This window comes from Etheostoma cragini, chromosome 5 (genome assembly GCF_013103735.1).
Source record: "Etheostoma cragini isolate CJK2018 chromosome 5, CSU_Ecrag_1.0, whole genome shotgun sequence".
Lineage (NCBI taxonomy): Eukaryota > Metazoa > Chordata > Actinopteri > Perciformes > Percidae > Etheostoma > Etheostoma cragini.
The window spans coordinates 30,580,046-30,587,779 of NC_048411.1; the positions used below are offsets into that span (position 1 = coordinate 30,580,046).

The window sequence follows — 7,734 nt, forward strand, 5'->3', positions numbered from 1 at the left end:
CCTAATTTCTGCTTTTATAACTCAAACATTAGGTATAATTTCCTATAAATGAGGTTTATTGACCATAAATTCCCCAAATAACTAAAACTAAAGTTAATAAGTTAGTGTTACAAGATGTTGAAAATGTCAAAAAGGTGTCAAAAGTGTTGAGAAAAGGGACAAAAACGTTGGATAACGTTAAAACACGTAGATTAAAAGCCACAAAAGGGATTCTCAATTTTTCCGGGAAGACAACACGAGGGTTAAAGAAGAAAGCTTGTGACCGGGAAGTCGCCGGTTCAATCCCCAGACCCGACAACCCTAACATCTGGGTGCCCTCGAGCAAGGCCCTTAACCTCGTTGTTCTCAATCAACTTCCCTGGATAAATAAAGGTTAAAGAATATATAAATTCTAGTAAGTTCAGTCGACATATTGCTGTACATGTCATGTTCTGTGCAGCTGCTGTAATCTTCAGAGAAACGAAAGCACCTGATGTACCAAGCAGTCCGTATTAATGCATGCAGAGACCCAACCGTGTCTGCCAGCATCCCAAAATGATCCCAAAACATGGCCGCGTCGCTCGTCTTCTCCACTCTGAGTGTGGACAGAGATGTCAGGTAAATGGATCGTGCCCTGCGGTGCGCGAGCCGCTCTTTGATTCTAAGATGTTAATCTCAGCCTGTCTTTGTACTTTGTGCGCACCGCTGCCTTTTTCCAGATGGAAACTGTAATAAACTCAACCTTTCTTTTTTTTTTTTTTACATTCAGAGGAAGTCTGACTGAAAGTGGGAAACATAACGTGCAGCCTGTTTCACAGGGTTCTCAAATTGGCAGCGTTACACGGCTCTCAACGGTCTGCAGACATCTAATTTGGGTCTGTACGCCAACCCGGGTTTTATCCTCGTCTAGTGTCCCATATATTCAGGACAAAGCGGGGCAGCTGCAGAGAGAGGAAGCAGGGCTCTGTGTGGAAGGACATGGCTAAATATAAACCCCGTTCTGTGTCTGCCACCTCTTTCCCCCGCCCCGGTCCCAGTTGCACCCTAGTCGTAACCAGAGAGACAGCTGGCGGTCAGCGATGTTCCCACGCTGCGAGCAGGGTCCCTGAACACCTCGCCGTGTCGAACGCAGCGCTCAGAACGCCTCCTAAATATTTAATCAGGACAAGTAGAAGGCAATCTTCTACATCCACTGGCATTAAACATTTAACACCTGCCTGGCGTGATATCTAGTCAGCCGAGCCTTGATGGAGAGCCACGGACATTTGTTCTCTTCGGGGTTAAAAGTCACGCAGAGACAAAACAAACGGGGAAAAATGGAAGACAGGAAACAAGTGTAGGTCAAAGTCAAAGATGTGAGTAGGGATGTAACCATAACAGGTAGATTAAAACGGTGGATTACTGGAGAAAAAGCCCCAAATGTATGTTAGTGTTGCTGTTATTTAGTACCATATTGTGCTTTATGCGCGTGCTGGTTTGTATTATTAGCATTTTTTAATTTATAGTAGACATCACACAGTTTATGTGTACAGTATATGTATGCTAGGTATGTATGTATGTATGTATGTATGTGTATATGTATGCATGCATCCGTTATTAGTCCCACAAGGGGAAATCACATTAAGTATGTCTGTTGCGTCATTCGTAATATTGTATTTTTGTTAAACCAGCTGTTATTTGTGCTATTTAATGTGGATGAGAGTTAATACATAGTTAAACGTTCGTACATGCTAGGTTATCGTTTTCAGCTCTTAGTCAGGATCACTGTGTAGCCTCCAACGTGAGTCTCTTAGTCCGGATCACTGCGTAGCCTCGAACGTGAGTCTCTTAGTCCGGATCACTGCATAGCCTCCAACGTGAGTCTCTTAGTCCGGATCACTGCGTAGCCTCAGATGTGAGTCTCTTAGTCCGGATCACTGCGTAGCCTCCAACGTACACTAAGCGTAGGTCAATGTCAAAGATGTGACACAAAAGCACACACACACACACACACACACACAGACACACACAAACACACAGAGGCAGAGGTCCATTTCTAGCCAGACATACATCATCTGTGAGAGGTGAAGCGAGGAGGAGGCTTATGAATCCCATCAGTCATTAGAGGTCATCATCAGGCTTTAGAGGTTAAAAGCGGGACAGGGCAGCGACGCAAACCAACCAAGGACAGAGAGGGGAGGACACAACACTACGAGTCCACATGAGGCAGGTCTGACACCGTTACAGGGTGTTGATACAACGGACCACAAGGAGTTGGTCTTCCCAGTTCCAGGACCACATCACTGACTTTACGGGTCTGGCGTCAACCAGGCTGACGTAACGGAGATGTCTGTGTCCCCAGACGGGCCCGTGACGAGCGAGAAAATGGCTCCGACAGAGGAAGACGTAGATTAGGATGAAGATGAAGACATCCTCCCTCCCAAACTCCTCACTATCTTCCACCTCCATGTCACCGCCCTCGCTGTCTAACTCCTCCTCTGTCGGAGCCATTTTCTCGCTCGTCTCTCAAAAACGAAACGCACACATATGTCTGGTTGATTGACATGATTTTCAGCAAACTACGGTACATTTAGGTGGTCACGTGGCTTTAAATAGCCAACAAGACCCGCCTCCTGTGTATTTGAACCAATGACAGTGCGTTCTCTGCTGCACGCGTCATGAAAAGACCGACGAATACAGAACGCTGCTCCACGCAGCAGCCGGCAGGAGGGTCAGAGTTGCCCAACGCAGTAACCGGCGGTAGATGTGTCGTCAAGAAGCATCCGGCACAAACGGGTTAAAACATCAGAAACTGCGACCCATCTGTCGGCGGTTGACTTGCTTTGTGGGTATTATAGGTTTTGGAATAAAAAAGACAAAATCTCTGTCTCTGGGGCGGCCTCCAGCTGACCCAGTAAGAGAGTCCTGCAGCGGTCCAGGTTCAAATCCAACCTGTGGCCCTTTGATGCGAGACCCCCCCCCCCCTTTCATGTCCATCCACTGTCACTACAAAGGGAAAAACCCCCAAAAATAATCTCTGGCTCTGCTGCATTTTCTTTCTATTTTTTCAAACTGCCTCAGGCTGAGATCATGTCCTGGATGAATGAATGAGTTGGTTGGTCTCTAACATGTCCCAAAATGGTGAGAAATGGGGATCAGGGTTTCCCAAAAAGCCCAAGACGACGTCCTCAATTGTCTTTAGTCCACAACTCAAAGATATTCAGTTTACTGTCCCAGAGGAGAGAAGAAACTAGAACAATATTCACATTGAACAAGCTGCAATCAGACTTTTTTTTTACATAAAAACAGCTCAATCTGATCAATGGATTATCAGAAAAAATTGGAGATTAATCGATTCAGCTCTGCATCTCTAAAACTGTCCATCATCCATCCACAATATACCAGGAGTGCTATGCTAAATAGGCGGAGTACTGTTTAAATGAATATTAAACGGTCCCCTGTACGTCTTCAAATATTTTAAAGTACACGCTGGACTGCATGTTAGGAGCATCCATCTTTCAGTAGGGATCGATGGAGAGGGTCCAGTACACTTGCTTGCAGTCAGTCTCGGGGATTAATCAACAGAGGAGAAGATACACGGGACTAGAAAAGAGATCTGAGGGAAGTAGCTGCAAATTTTTGTTGTGCGAGCATCTTTCTAAATATATATTGCGTGCATCCACTCCTGGCCTCTAATTTGGCACATGAGAGCAACACGAGTTGGGCTGCAGCTCTACATGTGTCGTCAGTGTCTGGAGGAAGAGTGTGTGTGTGGTCCCAGTCGATTCTATCAAGTGGTTTTGTGCAAATACACGTATACAGTATCTATTCCCCACACACACATACACACACACACACACAGAGATACAGATGCAGATACTGGAGGTGACCCGGCGCAGTGACAGGGGGGGACGTGACTCGATTAAGAATGCCGGTGTAAGAGTGATAAAGCACCGTCTAAATCCACCCACATCCTGTGACCCTGCAATAAGTCAAACGCCAACGACAGCCACATACACGCCATAAATAACGCCATAAATAACGCCATAAATAACGCCATAAATAACGCCTCCTGATGTCAGCCCCTCGCTCTGCCCAGGTTTACATTCCCAGTTTGACTCAAATGGAAATCTTCGTTTCGGGGGAAACAAACACAAAGCAGACAGCCGACATAACAACTAACGACGCTAAAAAGGCGTCTGGATCGAACTTTCTGTTCTCTATTCGCGGGCTCTCCTGGGCACTCGACACACAAACAAGCGCACACACCGGATTCCAACCACCTCGTACTTGTGATAATTCGGGCAATCACACCCAAACACATGAACACATCATGCGGGGTTAATAGAGCAGGTGTCCACTGCAGACAGAGCTCGGCACTCTTGGCTCCCGAGCCAATAGTCTGGGCTCATTTGAATAAAAAAAAATAAAAAGTAATGTGGAAACATTTGCTGGACCGTTGGGGCTAATGTTCAATCTGCTGCTCTTTGACTCGGTGCCATCTCATTTCCACTCCTGAAGCCGGTGTTGCACCATCACGCGGTTGGGACTCGAGAGGGCGGAGGAGGGGAGGGAATGACGCGTCGTTGTTTGTGTGTGAAAAGGAAAATGCTTACAGGGTTTTCAGCGTGAAAAATGATGCGAGTTGCACGCACGCACACACACACACACACACACACACACACACGTGTCAGCAGAACATCATCAAGGTCAAGGTGGAGAATAGACTTCTGTTGCTCTTTTTAAAACAAACCGGCGCAGGTGCAAGAGCGCAGCCAAAAACAGAAAAAATGGTGTGGAACACGTGGGAAATTGCCTTCTCAGGATGCTCCAGGTTCAAAAACAACAACAACAATATATTTATATATACACACACATCTAAGCTGACATGTAAAGATCTCCCAAACTCCCCGCACAGTCAAAGGGAAACAGGGACCGGCAACGGCAGGACAGTCGCTATGGGAAAGGAGATGGAGGCCGGAAAAACCTGGTCCCATGATGATACAGCGCTTGCTTTTGGGGGGGGGGCATTGATACAGCATTGTCTCGTCAGTGTGGTATCGATACACAGGCGCCCAGTATGGATATGTTATTATTATTATATATTATATATTAAATATTATTTGCGTTGGTCAGTTTGTTCCGTTTTGCAGCGATAACATTGAAGTGAGATGAACAAACTGAGAAATGTTATTTTTGATGATGAAGCAGATGTTGACTAAGTTTCCTTTTGGGGACGTCGTTAGAAATTGGGGATAAATAATAATCATAACATAATAAAATTGCAATTTATCGCAGAATGTTGCAATTTAAAATCGCAATGATATTGTATCGTGACCCGAGTGATGAGATCGTGTCAGGACATAAGTATCGCTATGATATCGTATCGTGATGATATCGTGTCAGGACATAAGTATCGCTATGATATCGTACCGTGATGATATCGTGTCAGGACATAAGTATCGCTATGATATCGTATCGCTATGATATTGTATCGGGACATAAGTATCGCTATGATATTGTATCGTGATGATATCGTGTCAGGACATAAGTATCGCTATGATATCGTATCGCTATGATATCGTATCGTGATGATATCGTATCGGGAGGCCTCAGGTGGGAGGTGACCCCCCCCCGACCCCCACATTGCTTTTCTGCAGCGCTACAGTCTCCGCTCCACTTCCTCCTCTTATTATCTCTCTCTCCATCTCTTTCGTCTCTTCCTCTGTTCCAAAAGGCGTGATGAGGGTTGCATAAAATTAGCTGCCTGACGAGGGGAACGTGTCCAGGGGCAACACGGAGGACCCCGTTTCGAAAGAGTCTCGACACACACACACAGAGTCTCCCCCCCCCCACACACACCCACACACACACACACACACACACACACACACACATATCCCCGAGTAACAACGCAAGATCAGATAGAGAAGGGAGAGGGGCGAGTTTCAAATAGCAGCCCACAGACACTCTTCTGAAGATTTTAACTACCAGCAAAAAAAGATTAAAATAATACAGAGCGTATAATTCGTGATTTCAGTGTTGACATGTTCTCCATGTTCAGCTCCAACCTCCCAAAAGGAATATTGGGGTAAGAGTGCTGTATGTGTTGTGAACGCTGAGTTTTCTTTCCGGTTTGGGTGGTTCAGGGGTCCAACCTTCAGAAAATGGGACCTTTTTTCCAATTACAAAAACATGCACAACATAATTTTGGACCATTATTATCACAATATCTGCTTCTAAAACACAGGAAATGATGATGAGCAGATGATACAGACACAAACTGCAGTGTATGTGTTGTGAATGCTGAGTTTTCTTTCAGGTTTGGGTGGTTTAGGGGGCCAACCTTCAGAAAATGGGACTTTTTTCAATTAAAAAAACATGCAATTTGTAACATAATTTCATATATATTTAATATCTGTCTAAACCTTATGAAATGATGAGCAGATGAAACAGACACAACACTGAAAAACCTTAAAGACAAAACCTGCTGAAGAAGTCTAGAGCTGCAAAACACTATTAATTAACTATTAAATTAATCGCCAACTATTTTGATAATTGATTAATTGGTATATATATATATATATATATATATATATATATATATATATATATATATTGAACACTACAGAAGGATATATGCCAATGTTTTTAAGAAAAGACATTTGCACAAAAGCAAGCTTTTCCATGTTAAGAGCATTAAAATGAGGAGAAATAACGGGACAAAAAGAAATCAAGGGGCATATAAAATAGATAAAAAATGTGAGATTAATTGCAAGATAACTATGACATTAATGCGATTAAATGTTTAATCGTTTGACAGCACTACTTAGTATCTGTGAGCTGGGGACAAAACGAGCTGAGGACGTCATCTCGGGCTCGTCTGGAAACCCTGATCCACATTTTTCACCATTTTCTGACATTTAGACACCGAGTAACTAATCTGTTAATCCAGAAAATAACCAACACCTTAATCTACAATTACAAATAATCGTTAGCTGCAGTTCTAAAGAAGAAGAAGTCATCATGGGACCAACAACAGTCTTCAGACGTGAGAAATATCACGTAGGGCCTGTGAGTATTGAAGGGGTTTTGCTGTGTTTACTGCAGTGGAAAAGAAACTGAAAAAAGAAAGAAAAGACCAACATAACAGGGGTTAAAGTGCCCTTCATGTGATGAAGACTGACAGGTTTGGAGCTTCAGATGTTTCATGTACTCGCTGGTCTCCCAGTCCAATTACAGCCCGCCCCACCAAGCGCTTCTCTCCACGCTCTCCCGGGCTGTCACGTCCTGATGTGGAAGGGCGCCGCGATCCTGAAGGTCGGGCGGTCCGCACACTTAACCTCATCTCTCTCTCTCCCAGACCAGCCTTTTGATTGGTGTCCATGTGAAAAGAGGACTTTGGGTTTGACGGAGGGAAGGAGCAAGATGGTGGAAGTGGGGGGGGAGGGGGGTGGAGCTTTTTGGAGCATGACTCCTGACTGCAGTCAGTTCTGATGGTTTTTAATTAACCGAGGGAGAAGACGGGGAGCTGATCTGGGCCAGCACGGGACGACCAGTCATACAACATGTACACGAACCAATGAAAGCCCAGATCAGCCTAGATATTAACCCAGGGTCGGTGCTTTGGTACCCCAACGCACCCTAATATACCCCAACGCACCCCAACACACCCTAATGTACCTCAACACGCCCTCACATACCCCAACACACCCCAACGCACCCTAATGAACCCCAACACACCCTCACGCACCCCAACACACCCTAACGCACCCT

The 7,734-nt window shown here is 44.9% G+C and overlaps 1 protein-coding gene and 1 long non-coding RNA gene across 2 annotated transcripts in view; both read right to left on the reverse strand.

Moving 5' to 3' along the window:
* Nucleotides 1-6,926, reverse strand: part of LOC117944279 — a 16,006-nt gene extending 9,080 nt beyond the window's left edge. The window contains exons 1-2 of the long non-coding RNA XR_004656529.1: nucleotides 6,850-6,926; nucleotides 6,441-6,445 (exon numbers count right to left, since the gene is read on the reverse strand). This is a non-coding gene — a long non-coding RNA (uncharacterized LOC117944279). The remainder of the gene's footprint in view (nucleotides 1-6,440; nucleotides 6,446-6,849) is intronic.
* LOC117945069 (tetratricopeptide repeat protein 28-like) overlaps nucleotides 1-7,734 on the reverse strand; it is a 210,715-nt gene that overhangs the window by 135,952 nt on the left and 67,029 nt on the right. The window lies entirely within an intron of this gene.